Below are 27852 nucleotides of genomic sequence, written 5' to 3' on the forward strand. Positions count from 1 at the left end.
AATCACAGCATAATAAATTTCACTCCACGGAAATGGACAACCGAAGCCTTATTATCGATTCCGTAGATGGATTGATTTAAACATCAAAAAGTACAGGAGATGTTGTATACCCTAGTCTCTCCCCCTTTCCTCTTCTTGCCTCTGCATACTTGTGTCAAATATTATCACAGCTACTTTTTATGTACAATTTGTGAAAAATTCTACTATCATCATAGAAAAATCCAATTCCTTTCAGAATTCTAAGCATTGAATTCAATTCCACCTTATAAAATGCCTTCTCCTAATCGACAAATGCTATGAAAGTTGGTTTCATTTTCTCTTCTCTATAAGCAGCCTAGGATCCAAAATTACTTCTCTTGTTCCCTTGCTTTTCCTAAATTCTAATTGGTCATCATCCAGGAATTCTTTTTCTCTTAGTTCTAGTCTACTGCAAATGATTGATATCAAAATCTTCGACACATGAGTCATCAGGTTTACGGTCAGAAAAATTTTGCATTTCATGTCTTTCCTTTTTAAGGAATAGGAATAATGATGTTCATCTCAAAGTCATCAGGTTTTCTACTGTTGAGTATATATCACAGATAGTTTTATACAGATGGGTCGGAACCTATTCTTCTTAGTTTTAGATTATTTCCGCTGGAATATCTATTGCCGGGGACTTAAAATTTTTCAGGTCTCTCAATGCAGCATCAATTTCTGATCTTATTATATGTGACTATGATATTAATAAAAGTATATATAAAGACTTGCTAATAAATCCCTGTCTCTTAAGACTACACACAGCCTTAAAAAAAGTAAACACAACCACTCCTACTCACCTTGGAATCATCCAAGCATTGACAAGACCAAACATGACTTACACAATGGTGCTGTGCATCATCATAATCATCATCACAGGTTAAAAATCCTAAGATTGGTTTGATGCAGCTCTCCACTCAGTTCTCCTATCAGCTAATCTTTTCACACTTACGTATTTCTTCTCCTTCACATCCTTATTGACTTGTTCCATATATTTTGTTCAAGGTCTTCCTTTTCCATTGTAGATTTCCACTTGTCCCTCGATGATTGTCTTCATTAGGCGATCAAGTCTCAAGATGTGGCCTATTAGGTTGTTTCGTCTTCTTGTTAACGTTTTCATGAGGCTTCTCTTCTCTCCTACTCTTCTTAGGACTTCCTCGTTACTAACTCTATCGATCCATTTGATCCACATCATTCTTCTGTAGCACCAAATTTCAAAGGCCTCTATCCTTAATTTCTCCACTGTGGCCATTGTCCATGCCTCACTTCCGTATAGGAGCACACTCCAAATGTAGGTTTTTATAAATTGTTTCTTTACTTCCATATGTAAGTTTCCCGCTGTAAGAAAGTATATCTTTTGGAGGAATGCTATCTTGGCATGGGCCATTCCGCTGACAATTGGTTTCTTGCATCTCCCATCATTAGTTATCTTGCTTCCCAAATAACCAAATTCACCCACCTCAATTACTTCTTGCTTCCCTATTTTAATGTTAGTCTTCATTTCTCTTCAGCTGCATACTAATATCTTGATTTTCTTCTTGCTTATTTTCAGTTCATATTTACCTATTACCCAACCAATAATAATCAGAAAATTTTTCAATTCCTTCTCTGTATCTCCAATAACGGCTACATTATCGGCAAATCTTAGCATGCTAATTTTTTCTCCATGGATATTCAGTCCCAATGTCTTTTCTTTGATTTCATTAATGGCTTCCTCAATATAAATGTTTAAAATTACGGGTTGCAATGCACAGCCTTGACTGACTCCTTTCCTGAATCTAGTTTCTTCACAGAGCCTATAAGAGAAAAAAGATTTCAGGCTCATAGGATCAAGGAAGGCCTGAGATGAACATGATGACAGAAGAGAAGCTACAATGCATACTAACAGCTCATGTCTCAACATAATTGTAGGACTTACCATATGACTATGATTTGATTAACAGCACCAATCACGACATGAAAAATATTTCCAGCTTTTCAAGACTGCAGGAAGCATTCAAAATATAATACAGGTCCACTCATAGAAACCTCGGAATCATCCAAGAATTGGCAATGCCAAACACGAGTTAAATACTGGTGATGTGCCTATAAGAGAAAAAAGATTCCAGGATCATAGGATCAAGGAAGGCCTGAGATGAACATGATGACAGAAGAGAAGCTACAATGCATACTAACAGCTCATGTCTCAACATAATTGTAGGACTTACCATATGACTATGATTTGATTAACAGCACCAATCACGACATGAAAAATATTTCCAGCTTTTCAAGACTGCAGGAAGCATTCAAAATATAATACAGGTCCACTCATAGAAACCTCGGAATCATCCAAGAATTGGCAATGCCAAACACGAGTTAAATACTGGTGATGTGCCTATAAGAGAAAAAAGATTCCAGGATCATAGGATCAAGGAAGGCCTGAGATGAACATGATGACAGAAGAGAAGCTACAATGCATACTAACAGCTCATGTCTCAACATAATTGTAGGACTTACCATATGACTATGATTTGATTAACAGCACCAATCACGACATGAAAAATATATCCAGCTTTTCAAGACTGCAGGAAGCATTCAAAATATAATACAGGACCACTCATAGAAACCGGAATCATCCAAGAATTGGCAAGGCCAAACACGAGTTAAATACTGGTGATGTGCCTATAAGAGAAAAAAGATTCCAGGATCATAGGATCAAGGAAGGCCTGAGATGAACATGATGACAGAAGAGAAGCTACAATGCATACTAACAGCTCATGTCTCAACATAATTGTAGGACTTACCATATGACTATGATTTGATTAACAGCACCAATCACGACATGAAAAATATTTCCAGCTTTTCAAGACTGCAGGAAGCATTCAAAATATAATACAGGACCACTCATAGAAACCGGAATCATCCAAGAATTGGCAAGGCCAAACACGAGTTAAACAACGGTGACATGCCTATAAAAGTAGGAAAAAAAACAATGAATGCCCACATTTTCTTGGAATAATAAAATACAACCTTACTGAGGAATAACAATAAAACACATACCTTAAGCACAAGCAAGTAGACATGAACATGCATGTTAAGGTGTCAGCTCAATTTGATGTAGGCAACAGGTACAGTACACACAGTGGGAGGGCAACACTGAGGATCACATGCCATTAGCACACACAGAGAGTAAGTGGAACAGGCAGGTAAAGGTGTCGGCTCAATCAAGAGTCATGCGACATGTTATATGTACACAGTGGGAGGGCAACACCGAGGATCACATGCCATTAGCACACACAGAGAGTAAGTGGAACAGGCAGGTAAAGGTGTCGGCTCAATCAAGAGTCATGCGACATGTTATATGTACACAGTCGGAGGGCAACACCGAGGGTCACATGTCAATAGCACACACAGAGAGTAAGTGGAACAGGCAGGTAAAGGTGTCGGCTCAATCAAGAGTCATGCGACATGTTATATGTACACAGTGGGAGGGCAACACTGAGGATCACATGCCATTAGCACACACAGAGAATAAGTGGAACAGGCAGGTAAAGGTGTCGGCTCAATCAAGAGTCATGCGACATGTTATACGTACACAGGGGGAGGGCAACACCGAGGGTCACATGTCAATAGCACACACAGAGAGTAAGTGGAACAGGCAGGTAAAGGTGTCGGCTCAATCAAGAGTCATGCGACATGTTATACGTACACAGGGGGAGGGCAACACCGAGGATCACATGTCAATAGCACACACAGAGAGTAAGTGGAACAGGCAGGTAAAGGTGTCGGCTCAATCAAGAGTCATGCGACATGTTATATGTACACAGTGGGAGGGCAACACTGAGGATCACATGCCATTAGCACACACAGAGAGTAAGTGGAACAGGCAGGCAAAGGTGTCGGCTCAATCAAGAGTCATGCGACATGTTATATGTACACAGTGGGAGGGCAACACCGAGGATCACATGCCATTAGCACACACAGAGAATAAGTGGAACAGGCAGGTAAAGGTGTCGGCTCAATCAAGAGTCATGCGACATGTTATATGTACACAGTGGGAGGGCAACACCGAGGATCACATGCCATTAGCACACACAGAGAGTAAGTGGAACAGGCAGGTAAAGGTGTCGGCTCAATCAAGAGTCATGCGACATGTTATATGTACACAGTGGGAGGGCAACACCGAGGATCACATGCCATTAGCACACACAGAGAATAAGTGGAACAGGCAGGTAAAGGTGTCGGCTCAATCAAAAGTCATGCGACATGTTATATGTACACAGTGGGAGGGCAACACCGAGGATCACATGCCATTAGCACACACAGAGAGTAAGTGGAACAGGCAGGTAAAGGTGTCGGCTCAATCAAGAGTCATGCGACATGTTATATGTACACAGTGGGAGGGCAACACTGAGGATCACATGCCATTAGCACACACAGAGAGTAAGTGGAACAGGCAGGTAAAAGTGTCGGCTCAATCAAGAGTCATGCGACATGTTATATATACACAAAGGGCAACAATGAGGACCGCATGACTTAAGGGAAAGCAGATAAAGATCTAGTGAGGGAGGGTAATATTGCCGAAGCCTAGATCCTATTAATATCTTAAATCACCCTTGAGACTGTAAATGAGAAAGCACTTCTGGAATTATAAGCTGCTTTTCTCTTCTCATCCACTGCCCTTTTCTTTTCTTTCGCATAAATATGCAGCCTCAAGGTCACAAATTTCTTAAGTACTGCATCACCTACCTGGCATTTGCATGCATTAAAAAGAGACAAATCCACTTTCTTCTTAATAACTCTCATCAAATGCCGGCTGACACACTTATGCCTAGCACATTTTTTCAAATGTCCTCTGAGTATATCCTCAGCTCTCAAAAAGGCTTTATAGAATCCTTTCGATGCTGTAACTAAAGTTCTTTCATATCCAAGTTGTCTTGTATTTATTAAAGTATTCTCCTCATCTGAATTCCCTTCATCTACAATCAAGGAAATACAATCTTCGCAAGCCAATTTTTTCTTAATAACACCAGAGATAGCTGACCCCAATAAATATTTTAGAGCATTGCTGCTGACTGTTTCCTGTGATGCCCCCTCATCCTCACTGTCTGTCAGTACAGCCTGAGATACAGAGCAGCACTCCTCTGATTCCTTCTCGGTATCCCCACTGGCCTTTGCCTGGAAAAAGTCCACCACATGTGTAGCCTCATCAGGCAAGTAGCTCTCGGCACCACTGGGCTCTGAAATGAACTGGGTAACCACAATCAGTTTTAGAGCCCTCTGCGCTTGTAGGGCAGAAGGATTGATATTGCCATGCCGCCTTAAGGTGGAGAAGAGACTCTCCAGAGCATCTTGATTTAAGCGAGCTGTCAATATGGACTTGTAACCACGCCTAAGAAGATATTTACTAGCTTCAATAACATTCAGTATTCCCATAATAATACCAGTTTGAACTGGTTTCCAGTTGCCTGAACCTATCTTCACGCCCTCCATCAAGCACTTGAAATCCATTAGGATATTCTCAATTTTTTTCCAATTTTTCACAGTCACTGCCCCCTGGATCCTCCTGATGTTCATTATATGGAACCAGGACTGCACTTGCTGAAGAAACCATATGGTTGTCTCTGCTTCATGAGGAAGAAGTCCCAGCTTCACTAGTGTTTGAAGGGCAGTGATGGTCTGGTGGCTGAATACATGAAGGGCCAGACTTACCTTCATTTTGTCAAACTGACCGGGGTTAAGTGTCCTGTCAGTGATATTTGGTGCCAGTTTGAGCTCCTTCCTCTTCTGAATATCATTTAAAGTTTTCAGGTGCTGTACACTGACAGCATTGCTGGGCAACCCAAACCTTTCCACAACATCCGTTGGCAAAAATATCTCATGGGACAGTAGGGCACTCCTGAGGTTCTTGAGTAGGTGAGGTACATCTGGGAAAAAGTACAACCTATCATTTGCCCTCAGAGGATGTGGTACAGAGTTCATCTCAGAGTACCTACCTACTCGCACACCATAATGCCTCCAAAACCCTTGGTTTTTGGGCCCCATATCACTAACAATGCCAATGACATTGAAACCGATACCTTCAACTGCCTTAACACAATCATTAATAAAATGAAACATGTGATCTGACTGGGTACTTTTGTTTGTAATGTGATACCCTATCACCTGTTTCCAATTTGTGTTTGTACCTCGAACCATTGCCACACAAAGTTGACTGCCTGTTATGTTCATGTCTTTATCATTTAATGTGACATGGCCGACATACGACCCAGAGGACTGGTCATAGCACAGTCCACTGTTGATCTCCATTTCGTCAACCATGAGCACGCAATCCTTTTCCAGGGAAGATGAAAAGGCATTGCCTTGGCTCTCTAGTAGAGGAAGGATATCAGTTAAAATGCCTGGAGTTAAGTTAATGTTCTGTAGTTTCCTACAAAGTGTGCTATAGGATGGTAGGGGGAATCCTTTCTTCACAAGCACCTTATAACCTTTCCACCCCACTGCAAATCTCACTTGCAGAGCATCCTTTATGACTTCCTTTGGCCAAGTCTGCCTTTTTTTCCCACTGAGATATTTACATTGCGCCAGACGTAAAAAGGGAAGAGTGGCAAACTTCCTCCTCACCTGACGAAGTTCTGCCTTTGTAGCCTGTAGAGCCTTTTCCTTCAGCCATAGTCTGCGCTGAAGTTTAGAAATCTTACTCAAAAGCAAGGCCTCCTTCAAGTAAGTAAAGCATGAAGATGAGATACCTGATTCTTTTCCTAACATATCCTTTGAAAGTAATAAAAACACATATTTTAAATATTTTGAGAAGCATTACTTACCCTCTCTGAGACTTGAGAACTCTGAGATGACTGATCCTGCAGTTCTTCAGTAGGCAGTACCTCAGGTACCTGAAGAATAACACAAGCCCAAGTGAGAGGTCATGCATATGAAATAGCCTTATTCCCCTCATTATTATGAAACACACATGAGGAGAAGGGACACCTTAATGCTCGGGGAGACTGTGAGATATGAAAATGATTTCACTATGGCACTGCTGAGGATTAGGAACAGAATCACGAATACGCTATACAATAACTTGAAAATTGAAAACACATTGGATCTATTAATGTTGGAGTGTATTTTGACTGAGAACATAATGTATGATTCATCAGGTTCTTTAGGTGGGATGAATGGTACAGTGCAAGCATCAAAGAGAGAAAATGAGGGCATATCGAGAGTTAGAGCTGATTAACTAAATCATTGGTAATTGGAACAACTGGAGGTGTGATGGGAACGAAGACATTGAGTGTAAATACATGCATACAAATAAAAGAAGGATAGAGAAAACATTAAAATTAATACATAATAAAGAGTTGGATAAAAATTAAATTAAATTGTACCACAGGAGAAATAAAGATACAGAGAAAAACAAGATGCAGAAAAATAGCAATTCTCATCTTTAGCTGGGCAGACACTGCAAAAGCAAGCCGAGTGACCTTAGCATAATTATAATAAGGTAATATATAAGAGAGCAATACCTATGTAATGATGAATAACTGAAATTTTTGTCTGACAACAAATACAAAGTAATGAACCTATACATAAATATTTCTGCCTCAAATCATGACGCAAAAGAAAACCACAAATATATTCACTGGTAAGGAACCACTGCTCTTGTGGTCACTAATTTTAGCTTTGTGCAGAAAATTTGCATTATTACATGTTTAAATACAACAATTAAAATAGCAATTACTTCATCAATAATTACTAAAAACACCCCCTTCATTATTTTTCTATGAATTACAGCTGCAGATAGTTCAAATGTAATGCCACAAAATTAAATCAGCTTACTGATTATAAGAATTGTCAATATCAGGAATGTTATTGAAGCAATATCATAAGAAATAATTCGCTAACCCCATTATTTCATAAGCAGCTATGAAAGGAAAGTAGATGTATCACTTGCATATACATTTTTAATTAACAGCTGTCTAACAGCAATTGCTACTTAATACACCTGAACCATTAATTAAAGATTGTGTTTCAATACCACTGTATTGAAACTATAACATTTCAAGTTGGCACCTGACTATGACCACATAAACCATAGGATGAATGATGAAGATGCATACATATATGGTTTGTTGATGCCATTCCCAAATAAATTCCCTGGCATCACTTACCCCTACCTACACACTTTTTGTTACAGCCTGCATCAAATTGGTAACTGTGACTAATGCGAATGAACAATCTAGACACAACAGCCTTTTGCTTAAATACTACTCTAATGGCTACGAAGGCTACATTTGCCTTATCATTTCAATATTTGGTCTTTATAAGAAGAGAAAGTGTGCATTAAAGGATTGTGCTACCGATCGAGCAAATGTATGGTGGTAAGAAGCAGCGGCCGATGGATTTAAAAATTCTACTCAAGGGGACAAAGAAAAGCAATTGAGAAAATACAAAACCACCAGATAACTCAAAGCCAATAACCCCAGAGATCAGTGCCACCATGCTTCGCAATTCGAAGTATCTTTCATCACAATGCAATAACACTAATAAAAGCATAAACACTAACCCTCACAGTGATTACAAGAATAGTTACAGTGACAGAAAGTGACAGTATAACATTAAAACATACCACACTCGATGGTTCTTCAACTTCAGCAGAAGACACTTCTGGTGGCACCTCATTAACAGCCGGCACTCGATTGAGAGGTCTCCTCTTCAGTGTTATCGGCTTAGGACAATTCGGGACGTTGAAAATTGTCGGAACAGCATTGGGCTTTAATTTTTTCCACCCATCCTGACGAGCGGATTCGAATTGCGATTCCTCGAAGTGTGCCTGTGGCAATGAAAATAAAAATAACTCGCAGAAAATTGTTTTCGTAACAATCAAATGGAGAAATAATTATGTGCATATACCTTTGGTTGACCATTACATTAATTACGGAAATTCCGTGATTAACAAGGCTTAAAATTAAAATTGAATTAGAATATTATTACCATCACACGTACGCATAACCATAATAATTTAATTACAAAAGTGGCATCAGTACAACATGATTTAAACTGGTACCATTGATTGAATCGTAAATAAAATTTTGTCGTGGGATTTCAAACATGTACGCACTTGAATGAAAAGCAAGTATAACTATCACACGTCGAAATGTTACAAATTCACCACATTCTATCCTGAGATTAGGTAGATTATTTAGAGGTTTATTGTTAAATATAATCATTTGAACGTAACTCGGATTACTTGCATCAGGTTTACGAAACAATCAAAGATTAAAAATCATCACCACAAATAACCTTGTAGACATGAAAAACTCGCAACAATGGCCGGAATAATAATGAACGCCTTTCCAAGCGTACCTCGTATGATTGAATAGAAAAGGTAGTAAACTATGGAATTAATCACAACCTGCGATCTACATAATGCAAAAATATAAAAGTAATTGATTTTAACTCAATACTTACCCAATCCAAATATACACATACACATCCAACTCACCTCACAAATGGTGGAATACGGCGTTGGCTGCCACTTATCCCTCCGGCACATTTGCAGCCATTTCGCCCTTCTCTCTGGGTTGCGTGGGAACAGAAACACACGGAACCCATTTCTGGTGTTATTGCTACAGTTTGGAGCAGAACACCCACCCATCTCTCTTCTTTATCAATTACAAAAATGTAAAAAACTGCACCAACTCGACGTTACGCCTATGCTACAACACAGACCGCCATTAATGATGAGAGTGAAGATGGCCGACTGCGACGACTCAACTTCGTAGTTATTATATGGCAATATAGAGGACTCTGAGCGAGCGATGGACTGGGCTATACACTCGTGACCACAGGGGCGGCTACTCTACCCAGGGCCAGGGGGAATAATGGAAGGGGGTGGGTGGGGCCGTGAGCCTCGGCCGTCCGTCCTCTGGGGCGATCTCTGCGTTGAACGCTGAGAGGAGAACGGGGCAGAAAGTAACGAATGACCTGCTTGATGGAGATTCAAATAACACCATCCTAAGGCTGATGCTCCCCAGCTTTCCATATCTCTCTTACTCCCTAGCTTGTCGTATCTTAGTCTTCATTCATTCGTACTTCTGCTATATTAAAATTTGTAGACTGTAAACATCCACTTTTACCAAAGTATTTCCTCACGTTGTGTCCTTCGTATGCTACTGGTACTAATCTGTTGGCCTAACTCGGCGGACACTCCGTATTTCTTCCATTATATTTCTCATGCTGTCAAATAGAATCATGACATGCCCCATACACCCAAGCCTTCTCTGGGATAATGAATTGACACAGCGGAAGGAGGTTCATTAGTTGATTGTACTACAACTCTATGATTAATGCTCTGATACCCTCCTTTTCTTAATGTCGTTACTTCAGCTCCTTTATCCTGATGTTATTCTTGATTGTAACTTTCTTTATCTTTTACAAATATATATTCCATCAACGTAATTAAAGCTGTCCTAATAAGAGTACGCTGCACCCTTGAATTTCTCCCTCTCATAAGCCATTTCCTTCAACTCCCTCATGTTCTTCTTCTTCTTCTTCACCTCCTTCAATTTCTGCCCGAAGTACGTTTGCCTTGGCCCCCATTCATATCACTGCAAATATAAGATTGATATACTGCACTCCTGAAATTCTCCCTGTCCTTGGCGTACTTATGTTTTTCCTCGAGTTCTTCTTTCTTTATTGAATAACTAATCTCATCGAACACATTCATTCATATTAATGCAGTAAAATACAATGCAATACAAGAAAAATACTCCTAGGTCCTTTATTTTTCCTTTGCCAATATGGTTTCTTCTGTCCCCGGATGTTCCTCTTCCTTATTTATTCTAATCTTTCTCTCCCACAAGCAATTTTCTTTTGACCTCAATTCATTCATACTACTAAAATCCAAAGTTTATTATACTAGTCCCCAATGTCTCCTTTTCCCTAGCCAGGCCATTCACTCCATGGCTTTCTCCTTCCCAGTGTCTTTCCTTACCTGTCCTCACTATTCATCCCGTAGTTTCCCTCGGAACACTTTCTCGTCAAATTTTCCCTCAATCGTATTCCACATGTTACTGCTATGTCTAATGAAATGGCCTTTCCTCCGGGACCTTCTTCGGCGTGTGCTATTCCACAACTTCCATTCTTCGGCTCATCTCCTGGTTCGTAACCCTATCTGTCATTTTCATCTTCAGTCTCCTGCACCTAGTCTCAAAGGCCTTTATTCTTTTCCGACCAACTTTCCGAATAATCAGCATCGTTCATATAGTGGCAGAAGGGAAGTAATTGTAAAATTATGCATTACATGGCTCTTTTGTGGTTCGTCTCAATTTTAATTGTGTTTCGTAAAAATTAACTTCATAATTTAATAACATATCTCATTAAAAATCTATTCCAATAGTGGATATTTTTACTGAGCGTCTTACAAACAAAAGTCATACCTGCTTGTTGTATCCATGGAAAGATTACAAAGTAATTGCTGACTATGTGTCAAGAAATTGAGGCTTCCTTACTTCAAAATTTATTACTTACAATTTTCACTTTTGCTCATTCTCCTTCTTTGACCACTGTGGCCAAAAAAGCATTATACGCTGTTAGAGCCATTTTACGTGGGAGCTACCGATCCCAAGAATTTGGCTTTGTTATGCCCCATTGCAATCTCTAATCTTTTCATCTCTAAATTCAATTTGTTATCTTTTTCCTTCAATTTGAATTAGTTTTGTAGCAAACGTTTGTTTATTCAATTGTTGATTGGAACATTGAGGCTGCGGAAGTTAGGTGCTAAGTCGAAAATTCCTCGTAGTAATGTACAATTTTCAGAGCAAGTCATAAAAGAAATGGTAATGAAGATTTCAGCGCTCTAGCTAATCAGGAAGTGGTTGAAAAGAGTTTCAAGATTTTTCCCGGAAGGGGAAACATGAAAAAGAGTATATTAAAACATTGTAAAATACTTTTCCCATCACTGGTCTTGACTTTCCAAGCCACGATAATCAGCCCTAATGATGGAGATTTTTTCGATAGGTTCGTTTGAAAAGCCTACTGTCTTAATATCTTTTTCAGGTTGTTTATTATTATCTGCTATCTTATTTGTTAATCTATCTATTAATTTCTACTTTAAGTAATAATGTGACTCGCCTCCATGGCTGCCGACGTTTCGGGATACTTCTCGTATCACGAAACGTCGGCAGCCATGGAGTGAGTTACCCGGTGTATCACCCGAGAAACCTTCACCACCAGCTGGGGAAGCATCAGATCTTTTTTCAAAGGTCCGGCACCTCACGTCACGGTGTAATGCGTGTAAATTCGAGTCATCTTTAGAGTGGCGAATCTTTTTTGTGACGAAATGTATGCCTCAGTGCCTGTTTAAATGCTCTCAGTACTTAACGAGCCAAGATGGGACACACATGATGTTTTATTATTTTCAAGTTAAGCATATATCTTCCAGAGAACAGCATAATGTCTATGCATTTGTCATCCACTGTTCACCACTTGAAAATACTCCCTCTTATGTCATGGAAAGTGCGTAATTCTAATCTAGTCGAGAGAGATGTACGAAATTCCATATTTCTCTTTGCGAACGGCAAAATGTTAAGGATAAGACGGGCTCATGTATTTTCTCCTGTGCGCTCTGAAGGACTCTTTGGCGTTGAATGACTTCCTTTAAAAATTCGCGCATCGTCTAATGAATGCTTTCAGATTTTCTGGATATGATTAATGAGCTACTTGATTCTTGGGATGTTAGTGACTTTGAATTTCAGTGATTTACTAACGGTTTAGGAAACTATTAGTTTCAGTAAGTAATAATGTGACTCGCAGGCAGATAATAATAAATAACCTGAAAACGAGATTAAGACAGTAGGCTTTTCCTACGAACCTATTGAAACAGATCTTCTAAGGTTCCCCACCTGGTGAAATAATCCATAACCAGCTGATCCTCGTCACCATGGCAGATCTCTCATAACAATGTCGCAGTCGAGATTCGAAACTTCTGACATGGATAAATTGATCCGGTTGAGAACCTGAGAATAGTAAATTAAAAAAATAAATATTGTCACAGGAAAAAAATGGAAAAAATTACCCTGTACTTGAGGCAGGGCCGCGCACGCGAATTTTTTATTTATGAGGGTGAACTCCCCAATCTCTCCAGATGGGGCCCTTCAAAGGCATTCCTTTCCTCCCTGAGTGGAAGGCAGCAAGTCGTCACTGATACGATGCGATCCGCGACGACGATGCTGCAATGCCCTTCGGTGTCCTAAGCGTGTCGTCTCTTTGCCGATCTCGGTGGTGTCAAGGTAAAGTCCTCGATTGCCGAATCGAAGGTTTGAGTCCCGCCTAGATACGTTACCCTTATTCAGGAGATGGGTGTGTGTGATCGTCCTACGCTCTTTTTCGCTAGATTCAACCGCTGCACTTGCCTAAAATGCCATGCTTTCGGGGCAGTGAAAGTATATATAAAAAACAGTAATAAATACTCCTTTTTGAGGTTCATGGCAGATGCGTTCATCTGGGTAACATCCCGCAAGCTGCCTTCATAGGAATGCGATAGAAAGTGTTATTACTCCAGCTGAAAGAAAGAAAGGTATTTGTCCTCACTAGAGGGGATCCTCAAAATATATAATGCGTGCACAATGAAATATGATGCAACATGTAGATGCTGTGCCTCGGCTTACTTCTTTGCGCGCCTTGTCCTGTGACAACGGAATCATACTTTTCATTTTCTTGTTATTATTTTCGAAACGAATTAATCCGTTAACGACCATCCTCGTCCTCAGGCTTTTTTTTATGATTTTCTTTCTGCGATGAAGGCAAAATTCATTACAAACGCTCTGTGTGGTGAGTCGACACCTCACTTACGTCAATTTGGGGAGAGAGACTGGGTGAGTGCGAGGTGGCAGTTAAAAATTCTTCCTTGGACTACTTGTCGAAACTCATTGTCCCCGCGTCCGCACCAATTCCAATTCGCTGCAGCACACCGCGCCGCCGAGGTTGTCGCTTTATCCCACTCCTGAGTGTGTGAATGTGTGAGTTAACGTGTGTGTCTGTGCACTAGTGATGGGCAAAGTCGAAAATTTTAGTGATTCAATCATTTTGACTCGAGTCACATAAGTGATTCAATCAATTGATTCAATCACTATGATCGAAAAGATTCAAATGAATCAAGATCGAAAAGACTCAAAGGAGTCATTATTGAAAAGACTCAAAAGGAATCATGATCGAAAAGACTCAATCAATGGATGTAATAAATCACTTTGAATAATCGAACAAATACTGCATCATCTGCGAAGAGCATTGGTAACGCTGATTGCTATCCATATTATCCTTTCATATACTATTTTGATTGTGAATTCCTAGATGAGTAAAATGGATTGCAAAAATGAAGGAAGTAGTGTCATGAAAAATATTTGGGAATGCAAAACTGCCACAGTTTCTTAAGACTAATAAAATAATTTCTAACTATAGATGATCAAAATATAACACAAAATACACCACACACTATGCATGAATCTGATCTGCAGGATAATTTTATGAACGGCACAATAAAATGTAACCAGCTTTAACTTCTACTTCTTAACGTTCTTCTACAGGAGTCATCTTAATATTTTCCTTTTACGTGTATTGGTGTTATTAATACTGATAACTGCTGGAAAACATTTAAGAAAAAGATTGCACAAGTATTCAGTTTTTCATAACATAGTATTTAATTTTCTGACAACTTTTTCTGCCCTGACGAAAAGAGATCAAGCATCGATCGTTCCAAATTTTGAAACAAACCGGAAACCGAGATGATTGATATGAAATCGGAAGTCGGAGTGATTGATGATCGACTTGTTTAACGAAATGAATCATGAGTCATTTGATTCACCTAGTGATTCAATCTTTTTGATCGAATCGTTCATGATCGACCCATCACTACTGTGCACATCTCTCTGGTTCGGTTGCAGTGAGGTTTTTATTTTCCTGAGGGTCGCCGTGTATGGGGGGGTAAGGATGCAGTTGGAGATGGTCTCCCGCGCGTGAATGTGCAAGGATTTTCGTGGGGTGTGAACGTGGAGCGGTAGGGGTGTGTTGGATGGGGTGCGCTATTATGGGACGGAGCGGAAAAAGTGTGTGCGGTGACAGTGAGGGGGGTGAGTGGGTTTTGGATGTCCGGCGGTGGCGCTGGCGGCTCGCTGGCTGGATAAATGCGCGAATTTGATGAGGCGGACCCCTCCCCCCACTCGTTTCTCCCCGGCGTTCCGCGGTCTCCGGCTGATTTGTGTGATGGGATATGTGAGCCTTCCGCCCTCCCTCAAACCCTCGGCTTTTCCCCAAAAAGCTCCATATCCTTCTCTCCATTTTCTCTCTCTCTCTCCCTATTTTCTCTATCGTTCTTCTATCTCCCAAGCACTCTTGCCTACCGGTATTGCAATTCCTTAGTGATACTTGAATTGTGGCAAAATAGTTATTAAAGAACCAGAGAACAGTTAATGAAAAAGAGATGGCGTGTTATCCAACTATTTATTGAGTAACGTACGACTCATTTCCACCGTTCTGTCGTTCACGAACGTTGCTCAATAAATTTGTGGAAAAGTGCCACCTCTCTTTCATTAACTAAAGATGTCCTTCCACTATATCTCGCCTGCCTCAGTAAATTATAAGCAGAGAACAGTTTGAAGGGAAAACCACAAACATAATTACATATGCTTATGCAAGATTTTCTCTGCCTTGGGTAATTGTCAAGTTTACCGGTCATTATAATTTAATATATATTTTTATAGAAGTGTTCAACCCCTATTTTTATTTGTAGGATGTTGGTATGCGAATGATAATACCACACAATTTGAATGAAAATTGTAAACATGTTTAAATTATTTCATTTCTTAGAATTCTTGCACTATGTTGATTTAGTCTTTCATTATCTTCTATGCCGTTTCATTCCTTCCATTCCTTTCACCGCTTCTTGCGAATTAACCAGAAGTGTAGCCAAGAAATGCCACGTGGTCATACTGCGAGCTCTTTTCTCGTGTATTTTTCCTCCATTACAGTTTTGTATGTTTGTTCTGACTCGTGGCATGGTTGACCGCATTCCCCTTAGGCCCATTCAATTGATCATAGAGTCCTCATCTTAGTTTTACTACGTTTCCACGTGTGTCTCTGAGTTTCCCTCTAGTTCTAGCGCAGTACCCACGAGTGAGTTTTTCCTTTTTGCATCCCTCTGTGACCCGTCTTCAAACGGTGGCTAAAGTGCCTCTAGGACCGGAGATTGAACTCGAATGTTTTTTCCGCCTGTGTGGTCGTTAATCAAGTTAGGTGCGAGTTCTCCATTCGCGCTCATATCCCCTGCCAGGAAGCTAAATTAAGCGTTTTTGTTAGATGCACAAATTCTAATTTTTAGTCAGTATTGATACAGTCATGTAATTACCCTTTTCAGGAATGAAGGGGTTAATTTTTACACGCATTTCTCAATGGACCAAGGTTGTCTACATTTAAGGCTAATATAGTTAATGGTTTTGCCAGTGTAAAGAGACGTGTGTTTATTTTCTGGCATAGGGTAAACTTGCTGCCTCCTATTTTTCAGAATTATTCCAAACACTCCTTTAAAATCCCGACTAGTCCCCTCCTTTCATAGTCCATTACACGCAGTCCCTATTGTATTTGTGAATCTACATTTCCCTCAGGGATACGACTTCATTCCTGTGATGATCAATGACGCTTCCCCGGAGACCATTCCTCCGTCTCCGTATCTGCGCACTCGTATTGTCTCCTCATAAATCGCTTTATTTTCTCACCATACTCTTCCCTTTCTATGCATCCAACAGTTATTTTCTCTTCCACCCCCACCATAGATTGTCGCCCGTCCTTATTCCCCTCTCGTAGGAAGACCTTCGCATTTAGCAAACACACTAAAACCTCCATTTTCCCATGACACGTGCGTCTTGGCGCTCATTTCTTTTTAATAATGCTCGGTTTGATAAGATTTATATAAGACTTTTTTATCGCCAACATGCCTTGGGACGTAATTTCTCTATCCGCGATAAAAAAAAGAGGGCTGAATATCTCCGAAAAGGTTCCATAGTTGGTCTTTTCATTCTTCATTGGCAGCCGTCCGTTTTCATGTTAAAAAAACTGAAACGTTTTTATTCAATCTTGATTTCTTTTATAAGTTTTTTTTTTTCATTCTGCCATCCTTGTTGATTCATCGCTCGATTTGATACCAGTGTCCTACCGCACTTTCCGAAGTTCTTTTTGGAGTGAGTGTGTTCTTTTCGCCTCTCTGGCCAATATGGGCCAAGTTTCGTATATGTTGGCTCCTCGTTAATCCTTACGGCCCCCGTGAAACAATTTTAGATTTTCGTCCTAAGGGATTAATAAGGTTGCGGACGAATGAATTACTTTCTCTTCTCGCATTCAAAGGTAAATTACACCCCGAGATTTTTAATGAAAACCGTGAGGGATGTTCCATGCAAATGTCAAATCGTTCGTTTTCTTTCTTTTTAATGGTGGTGTTATATTGCGTCGTCGCGTTATTTTTATGATGAGAGGAGGAAACATTATTAGGAAGAATGTTGTCGTCGTATTCTTAATAATCGCAATTCCAGGCGCCACAGAGACGTGTTGTATGCCGTTTTGTCATATGGCGCCAAGGATATCCTCGTGAAACGAGGGACGTGCATGGTGCCATTTTAGGATCATATTTTAACGCGGTAGTTCGTTTTATGCTCGCGAGTGATATGGAAATCATTTATCGCCTCTGGAAGAACCGTAATCTCGAGTTGTCATTGGAGCGTCGTTTTTTTTATTCCTACTCATGGCGATGTGCCATTTGGTTCTCAGTTCAGTGTGTGTATTTGGTAAGGCTTTTTTTACATCATAATGCCTCATGTTAACTGTTAATGGCGTGACATTAGGCTCATCATAGTAAATACCGCAACTGCTCCAAAAACGTTAACACCTGCGTGATGTATCTAAGGTGACAGTAAAAAGTTGCTTTTTCGGTCGACCATTTGTCAATCTTTGTCTCATATTGTGTTCATAGGCCCTTCATATACCTTGACAACCGTTGCTTAGGTTGTTAAGCTATTGCGTTAATTATGACTTCTACCTCTACTGTACTCAGCATACTAGAAGAGGAATTGTAAAGGGCAACTTGACTCAGTTAGGTCCGCTTCTCAGGAAATGTTTTGGAATGGTGCCGTGTTTTTCTATTCTTTTTCAGTATAACTAGAGCCGTAGTGATTTACATGACGTCAATTTAGATCCCTTACCTCGGATAAGACCTATTGTTCGATTTGGGTTATGGTCCAATTCTATTCCGGATCATCGGGTAATTTACTGAGCTTACTGATACATGTTTCGCACCCGGTGAAGCATGGAACACAAATAGTTTTTCTTAAGTTTTTAAAAAGAATATTCATGCAAGTTACGTGGAGAAAAATATCCCTGGATCAAGATTCAAACCAAACTTCCGTTCTGTTGATTGAGACATAAGTTCGTGGATGTAATCTTAGATCTTTTTAATGATAATTTGTACACTTTTTACGCGGCAAGTTTCAAATTATCCACGCCTTCAGATTTAAATTTAATTCGGTATCGTGCATTAGACTTAATCAAGGCCTTTTCTGTCATCTTCTATCATAGCTCGGGCACACGTTGTATTTTCGGCGTGTTGGCCTCGTCGAATTTCTATACGTGACTTTGCTCATTTTCTCCGTGTTCGCGTCTCACACCGTGCCCTTCGTCCTCTATCCCTATTTTGATTCCCGCCTGACCCTTTTCCTTCGCTGTTTCCCCCTCCCCCCTCCTCTACCATCTCTCCCCCAATCTCCGCTCCTCCCCCCCACCCCCTCCCGACTACACACACACACAAATGGGTGCTTTCTGCGCAAATGAAGGGTCATATCCCGACGAATATGAGGTTGTTTATGGGTTTCACATGCGTTTGTATTAGTATTACCGAACGCTATATCTAGTCCATTTGAGCATTGCGTCACATTTTGGAAGCTTTTGTAATTCGCGAGCATTTTGCCATTATTATTTTTCGTCAGGCGTTTCGTTCGACCTGCCCCCCCCCCTTCCCCTCACCCTCCCCTCCAACCCCTTTCCACAGTCCTTATCCAGTTCTGCACCCTCCCCTTCCCTTCGCGGGACCGTCCCACCCCCCCCCCCCCCGGACACCGTCCTGCGAGCTCTACTGATCCCTTCTTTTTTTCCGCATCAGCGGTTTATATGTCCTCTGCAATAACCATATTACGAAAGCAATTCCATCGCTCCGCGAGGCCACGAGAGAGAGAGGAAAAAAACGTCCGGGGGTGTGTTCCGCCGGGTGGAATTTTCGGGGGGGTGTCAGGGGTGTGTGAGCGGGGGTGCTTCCCTCATCATTCCACTCGCTTACTCCGAGTTATCCTTAAATGCCTTATTTTTTTTTTGCTCGGTAGTGGATGAAACAGTGCGCTCGAAATATGACGGTCCTTAGTTTTCCGATTGAAATGCGTTGGTGCTAGGGTATGTAAGCCTCTCCCGCTTCATAAGTAGTGAGCTAGGGCCATCACCCCGCGGGTAATTGTTCCGCGCTTCATCGTCCGCTGTCTATCGTCTATTTTGCCTCTCCTTGCCTCCATCATAGGCGATCGCGTCGGTGATAATGTGATGCGATAAAGGCGGACGCGTTCGTTCCCCGAAACGATCTAATCTTTGCTCTCCCGATGCGATGATGTTGCCATCGCATCGCACGAGGGCAGTTGTTTATTGCGCGATATCATTACTTTTGCCCGAAAGAAATTAATAAGGCCGTGCCCTCACGCGAGCGGTGAGATGAAGCTGTTACCTCGTTGTTCTCGCTAATGCACGGGCCGGAGATTTCGGTGTTTAAAAACTCGCCGAAACGGAGGTAGCAGCATCATGTCGCTCATGATCGCTCTGCCATGGAGGTCCTGAATTATTATCCCGGATTCATGCTTCTAATTATTCCGAATTGCTTTGCCGTTTTGCCGGATAAAGAGTATTTCTCATCGCTATCGCTTCTATATGGGATAATCATTGTTTCATTTTTGCTTGAAATGACATTAAGGCGCATTTATCTAGCTTAATCTAGGCCCAATCGTGTGCTTAGTTCAGTTTCGCTTTTAGATGGGATGAATACCGTTCCATTTTTATGTGAATTAGTGTATATTAACTTATACTATTCAATGGCATAATTATTTACTAATTGTATGGCTGTGTGAATGCCTCTGCGGTTAGTTAAGACGTTTTGTTGAGTAATACTCAATTCTCAATACGCCACCATGATATTATTTTCCCTCGGTCATCATCATCATCATCATCACTGGTCAACAATCCTAGGATTGGTTTGACGCAGCTCTCCACTCAGTTCTCCTATCAGCTAATCTTTTCACTCCTACGTATTTCTTCTCTTTCACATCTCTCTTTACTTGTTCCATATATTTTGTTCGAGGGTCTTCCTTTTCCATTCTTGCCTTCCACCTGTCCTTCGACAATTGTCTTCATCAGGCCATCATGTCTCAAGATTTGGCCTATAAGGTTGTTCCGTCTTCTTATTAAGGTTTTCATGAGGCTTCTCTTCTTTCCCACTCTTCTTAGGACTTCCTCGTTACTAACTCGGTCGATCCATTTTATTTTCATCATTCTTCTGTAGCACCACATTTCAAAGGCCTCTATCCTTGCTTTCTCCGCTGCGGTCATTGTCCATGCCTCCGTATAGGAGCATACTCCAGATGTAGGTTCTTATAAATTGTTTCTTTACATCCATATTTAAGTTTCCCGCTGTAAGCAGGTCTCTCTTTTGGTGGAATGCTCTCTTCGCCTGGGCTATTCTGCTGATAATTTCTTTCTTGCTTCTGCCGTCACTAGTTATCTTGCTTCCCAAATAACAGAATTCATCCACTTCTATCAGTTTTTGCCTCCCTATTTTAATGTTGGTCTTGACTTCTTCTCTTCTGCTGCATACTAAGATCTTGGTTTTATTCGTGCTTATTTTCAGTTGATATCTACTCATTACCCTAACCATATTAACCAGAATATTTTTCAAATCCGTCTCTGTTTCTGCTATAATGGCTATGTCATCGGCAAATCTTAGCATGCTTATTTTTTCTACATGGATATTCACTCCCAATGCCTTTTCTTTGATTTCCTTAATGGCTTTTTCAATGTAAACGTTGAAAATTACGGGTGACAATGTACAGCCTTGTCGCACTCCTTTCTTAATTCTTGCTTCTTCACAGCTGGGCCCTGATTTTATCACGGCTACTTGGTTTTTGTATAAATTGTGGATGATTCTTCTGTCATTATAAAGAACCCCAATTTCCTTTAGGATTCCAAGCATTGTGCTCCAATCCACGTTATCAAATGCTTTCTCTAAGTCCACAAACGCAACGAATGTTGGCTTGTTCTTTTCCATTCTCTTTTCTATGAGCAGTCTTAGGGCCAATATTGCTTCCCTTGTGCCTTTGTTTTTTTTGAATCCAAATTGGTCCTCATCCAAGTACTCTTCTGCTTTTCGTTCTATTCTTCTATAGATGATCCTTGTCAGTATCTTTGATGCATGTGTAGTAAGGCTTATGGTCCTAAAATCTTCGCACTTCTCCGCTCGTTTCTTCTTAGGAATAGGGATTGTAATGTTCCTCTCGAAATCCTTTGGTATCTCACCTGTTGTATACATTTCACTAATGATTTTGTATAGCTGGTTCAACGTCTTCTCTCCTGAATTTTTGATTAGTTCTGCAGGAATGTCATCGATGCCAGACGCTTTATTTATCCTGAGGTCTCATACAGCCGCATCAAATTCCGATCTTAAAATTGGGGCTCCCATGTATTCGGCATCCACTTCCCTCTCGTTTTCGATAGCATTCGTTCTGAGGCTGCTTCCTTTGTACAAATCTTCCAGATATTCCTTCCATCTCTTCCCTTTCTCTTCGTTTTCAATCAATAGTTCTCCGTTTTTGTCCCTTAGGGTACATCTTACGCCCCTTTCCTTAAAGTGGTTCCTCACTATCCTATAAGCGGCCTCTACTTTTCCATGTTTAAGATTGTTTTGCACGTCTTCGCAAATGCTTTTCATCCACGCTTTTCTAGCCTTCCGCGCTTTACGACATATTTCGTTCCTTATCCTCTTGTAACGATTCTGTCCTTCCTCTGTTTTCGCAGCCTTGTATTTTCTTCTTTCTTCAATGAGATCTAATACTTCCTGCGTGATCCATGGTTTTTTCATAACGACTCTTCTCTTACCAAGAACTTCCTCAGCTGCCGCCTGCAGACCACTTCTAATGGTTTTCCAACTCTCTTCCATTGGTTTGTTGGTCGGATCCTCCCCTATTTTATTTTCTACAGCCTCTTTAAAAGCCAGTTGATGCTGAACCTCCCTCAATTTTTCGACCTGCCATATGTTTCTCACGGCTTTCTTCAACTTTTTTAATTTAAGGTGGCATTTCATCATAACTAGGTTATGGTCACTATCGATATCTGCCCCTGGATAGCTTTTGCAGTCCTTCACCTGGTTCCTGAATCTTTGTTTCACTAGAATGTAGTCGATTTGGAATCTTCTACGGTCTCCTGGCATCTTCCACGTGTATCTTCTTCGCAGGGGATTTTTGAATAAAGTGTTGGCAACCACTAGCCTGTGCTCCGTGCAGAATTCAAGTAGCCTTTCTCCTCTTTCATTTCGGTTACCCAACCCATGTTTCCCAGTTATTATTCCGTCTTGACCTTCGCCGACGACAGCGTTCCAGTCCCCTAAAATAATAAGATTTTAAATTTTAACATCTGCATAACTCATCATCAAAAATCCCAGAACCCAAACTACTGATGAAGAAAACGCCGTGCGTGCACACACCCGGCACAACGCGAAAATAATCGTCCATTTGTTTGGGAGCCCATCGAAATTCGAAGGGTCACCCGCGAGCGACCGGGAATCCAGTCATATATCCCTTCGTCTCGTCTAAGCTAGTTAAGAGGGAGCGATACGCCGTCAGCATCCCCTCCCGTATTGCCCCGCCGCTCATCGATAGGTCAGAAGGAAGAGGGGGTCCACTGCCTTCGTAATTGGAAAATAAGTGCCGCTGTCATTCTCCTTTGCATAACTCGATATAGAGCGAACAAAATAATGATGCCGGCCCCGAAAAAAAGTACCGTCCTTCCGGGTGAGCGAAAGTTTTTAGAATATTCTTCCGCATTTATTATTAATAAAGCCGGGAGCTCTTTTTTACGCAGTTTCAATCTCGGCACGTCCACACAATGTATTTGTTGCTTTACCTTTTTCTTCGTTTTTTTTCTTCCCGTCGTTGGCGATCTAAAAAGTTTGATCCGGTCGTTTGGCTCACCTGCACGTAATGAGTTTTTTTTTTCTCGTCCCGAACAAAACTTACCTATCGCGCGCATTGGTACGTGCTCTCTTGGTTTTAATTGCATTTGCTCTTACGTGATTTCATGTTTAAAACATTTGAACGTCACATCATCCACTCCTCCGCCCCAAATGTAATGATGCAGATATTTTACCTCCGCCCTCACTCCACCGCCAACCCTTAGCCTCCACGCGCGCCGTCTCCTCCTCCGCCCCTGCCCCCTCGGTGTCACTGTTTGCAATGCCGGTTTGGCGATGAGGCATGGAGGCATCACAGTTAGCTGTATTTTATCAGCCACATGGAGATTTTAAACTTCGCCAGTATCACAGAGAGAGAGAGAGAGAGAGAGAGGAAGCTTCGTGCGTCAAAACAAACAGTTCAGTGTGGCGAGTTTGGTGTGTGGAGAAGCTCTCTCTCTCTCTCTCTCGGTGGGATGGGTTACATTGGGGTACATTACCAACGGCCGATGGGTGTGGGAGGGAGGAATCGGGTGCACGGGTGTTGGCGTGTGAGTGAGTTGGGAATGGGAAGTTGATGAGTTGGGATGGGATGCTGACGCTGGCGTGGAGTGTGAGAGGGATTCGGCTGATCCCGAGGAAGGGAGCATTGAGGCTAATTAATATTTTTGAACAGTCCACACAATATTGTCATTCATGCGTGCATTGAATCGTCTGTATTCATATTGGATGGGATTTCAAATTCCTATTTGGCCGTTAGTCACTTTACCCCTTTGCGGACCCGACTTTATTTACTCTTCTGTTTTACATCCAAATAGTCATTTACGTGTATATATTCGGTTCTGTACCTCTCTCTATCTCTTAGTATCTTTCTCTTCTCCCACCATTCTCTTAGGGGCCGTGTCCCGTCATGCATTGCGCAAAAGCAGCAGCATTTCTTCGGCCGCATCACCTCTCCGGACAGGCTCGTCGCCTTGTCGCCTAGCTCTATCCCATACGGATGATCTCGCTGTTGGTTGGTCGTTATTTGATTGTCGTTATATATTAGCTTTTCGTATTGTGATTCATTAAACGTGTTTTTATGGCTCGGGATCGAATCGGACTATTGTGCACCTCAATTACATTTATTTGCCGGGGCGCCTCAACCGTAAAATTCCTAATGTATCGCGTTGAATGTGTATAATTTTGTTAGCTTTTAGTTTATTGATTCGATGCTGTTAATTTTATTTCGTGTCCGCTCCTCTTCCTCACTCCCCCCACTTTTGTATGCATTTATTTCTTCTCCCCCGACCCCGGCACTTTCGGGCATTGTATTAAATACAATCGAAATTGTTTTCATTTTGAATGGCCATAGCTGCCGAATTTGTTTGCTTTTCTGCTTCGGGTCCCCCGCGGGAGCATTAACATATATTCTCGTGGCGCCAAAAATGATTTTATTCCCGGATTTGACAATTTTAATCGCAATTTTTTTTAACTGGCGATGTTATCCTTTTTGAACTAGTGGATTTTCTTTCATAACACGTAACCAGCGCTTGAGAGCTGGTAAGTGAAGATTCATTGAATGGAAGAAGAAACTCAACATTTAAACAAATGAAATATAACCTTTTTCTGGCCAGTTTGTTTGTCAAAGAGGATGTCTTATAAGTATGGGTAACCTATATCGGTGAATCTAACCATCCATCATGCTTACTTCTGGCGGAGGTACGGGATAAGACTAATTAAAATGACTTCTAACCTTTTAATCGATTGCTTTTATGGCTGTTTCTCTCGCTGGAGGGACAATCGTTCTGCTTAAAATCTGCCAAGCTATTACATGTAATAATCCGCTTCTGTGATGACTACCAGTAATTTAATTGGAGATGAATTATTCAAGTGACCAGTCCCTTCCAAAATGCATTAGTCACACACCTTAATTTTGCATAATTTATTTAACCTTCCTTCAGTTTAATGTAATCTTAGTCTGTCGTGCGAGCGTTTTCCTTGAGGGTATTTTACTACAGTCGTGCAGCGGATTTAAATAATTTGGATATTCTTACTGAGGTGCTTCCGAAGCATTTATAATTTCCAATATTTATTCAAATTTTCAATATTTTATCGTAATGTGCATCAGAATGTAAATAGGTTTCTTATGGTGCATGACAATAGATATTTTCATTCGATATATCTTGGATTAGTGGTAGTTATATAGTGGTAGCTCTTATAATTTAGGACTGATTTAGTGGAAAATGCAAAATTGATTAGAATATTTTCATTGTACTAACAGTTTATTTTACTGTGGGGGACAATATGGGACTCAAGTTGCTTTATCAGGGCTTTTTAGCTTATTTTTTTATGAATATAGCCAAATATTGTTTGCTATTACTGGATTTACAAATACATATGTAATGAATGTCTAGACTTACAATGAATTAGGATGACTGTCTCTTTATCTCTTGTACATTTTTATTGCGTCATCTGATGATCCCCGCAAGGAATTGGGTGTATAGTGTGGCTTGATATGACTTTTCTCATAAATCCCCCGTGGATACTTGGCGATCATTTAAATCCCTCGGCTGCTGGCGTAATTATTGTCATACCTTTCGTGATCGTGCTGCTGCCGATGTTTGGACGCTTATCTTTCCGTCCTCGACCCCGGACCATCCAGTTGCCTCTGGCGGCCTCCTTGTTTGCACGCCCCGACGCGTCGTCTCCTGGGGACACCGCAGTATTTACCTCTGCGTATGACAATTCCTACCGCTGGACTGTAATGTGTCCCTTCCTTCTGTCGTCCGCTGTTCCTCCTGCACACCGTCTTGCCGCAACCGCCTCTTTGCTAGAGGGCGACATCCACCGCCAACCCCCTTAGGTCCCCTTTGTTCCCCGTGTGGATTTTTCTTCCAGTTTACCCGGAAACGTGGGGTCAACGGATTTTTTTTTTTACTCGGCCGTGTTTGGCATCCGTTCTCTCGCGTGTTTGACTCGCTATGCCTTTCGAAGAAGTGGATTGAGGTTCCTTGTTTCATGCTGATGGAGCCGAAGGTAATGTGGAATGATATTAAATTTCCCTTGGGTCCGAAAAATGCTGGAATTAAGTGACCTCGCTTGGTTTTCGATGAGCATGATCGCAAAGCTGTGATGAATTCATTGGATTTAGCCTCTAAATATAAGCCGTAAGTCGGGAAAAGAAATTATTCGTGGTTAGTTTCTTCTCTGTATTGCTGGAAGAAGGTTCTCGAATGATTGTATAATTTTCAACGTGCCCCTGACAATATGTATAGTTAAGCTTGGTTGGCATTGCATTATGCCGACCAGAAGATAGCTCTTGGTTTTAGTCTAGTTGAAGGATCCTTGATTGGTCGCCGAACGGAATCCAATCATTCCTTCCTTCCATAATGATACAGATAGCACTTTCCTACTTAAAAACTCAGGCTTTCTTAAGTTGGGTATAACATTTTTCCACGAATTTCGTTAGATACCTCAGACGTAACGCAACCCAATTGCAATAAGTCTTCATTTTCAACGACTATTCTGGGCCGTAATGTTTCTTGATCTTTCTTTAGTCTTGGTCGATCGTCAATGGATAATGGTGAATTTGAAATTTTCAATGATAGTTAGTCGTCCTACATAATTTTAGTTGGCATTTTCTTTTGTAATTATTCGTAAGGTGAAATAGCGGTGCTTTAATTGCTTAATTATTAGTTCCGATATGTGAAAAGTACCAGGAGTCTTATATTTTCCTCCTATAATTGCAATCTGGTTATGATTAGCTTATTCCATCTTGACGTGTATCGCTTGTGACGTTTCAATTTCGAAGGGGGGTAATTTTCAAAAATTCTATTTTGTACTGCTATCAGTTTTCCCCCCAGCATCAGCGAGGGCAATTATTTCCCGTGCGTAGAAATTGAAGAGCCGCCCCCTCCCTCCCGCCTCAGTCATTAGAGTCACTTCCAAATGTTGCTTTACGCTTCCGCCGAGTCATCAGGATTTTTCCATCGAACTAGAATATCTTGGCCATCTTAGGACTCAACTCGTCAGGGATAATAGGTACATGTTTCCTCGTAGATGCGTCGATGCTATCGTTAAGGTTCGCTTTTGAATTATTTTGTGTGCATGTTCCCTAATTCAGAGATGTGGGCATTATCATTTTTGAAAACTCTGTGAAAGCGTTGCACCATATGCATGTTGAACACTTGCCTTAATGGTATATATAAATACGTTTGTGTATATCCAAATTATGTGTTCATAATTGCTAATATATGTTTCTTTTCTTCTTCCAGGTAAGTAACCTGACTGATTATTTAACTTCCCGCAGTAGAAGATATTGAGTACCGTGTCTCTGTAAGTGCCTTCTTTCGTATATTTCTAGTGTGTGTACTTGGGTTTTGACTGATGCATAACGATTTCGAAAATCTATCTTCCATAGAGAATAAAGTGACATTCCTTAACCGATAAACTTTTGCAAAGTTGTCTAAAAATGTAGTAATTAATGAGGAAAAAGGATTTGATTTGCCAGAGGATACAATATAATAATAATACTAATAATGAGTGTTGTACAATCATTGTAATCAAACTTGATACAGCTGTTTAAT

General features: G+C 40.9%; 1 long non-coding RNA gene across 1 annotated transcript; it reads right to left on the reverse strand.

The window, feature by feature from the left end:
- Positions 1 to 1301: 1301 nt before the first annotated feature.
- On the reverse strand, positions 1302 to 9718 carry LOC124166908. Its single transcript, XR_006866542.1, has 8 exons — positions 9500 to 9718; positions 8624 to 8827; positions 6822 to 6890; positions 2802 to 2966; positions 2515 to 2679; positions 2226 to 2392; positions 1937 to 2103; positions 1302 to 1814 (listed from the first exon to the last, which is right to left on the reverse strand). It is a non-coding gene; the product is annotated as an uncharacterized LOC124166908 (long non-coding RNA).
- Between the last annotated feature and the right edge of the window lie 18134 nt (positions 9719 to 27852).

The sequence above is a fragment of the Ischnura elegans genome, chromosome 10 (assembly GCF_921293095.1).
Source record: "Ischnura elegans chromosome 10, ioIscEleg1.1, whole genome shotgun sequence".
NCBI lineage: Eukaryota > Metazoa > Arthropoda > Insecta > Odonata > Coenagrionidae > Ischnura > Ischnura elegans.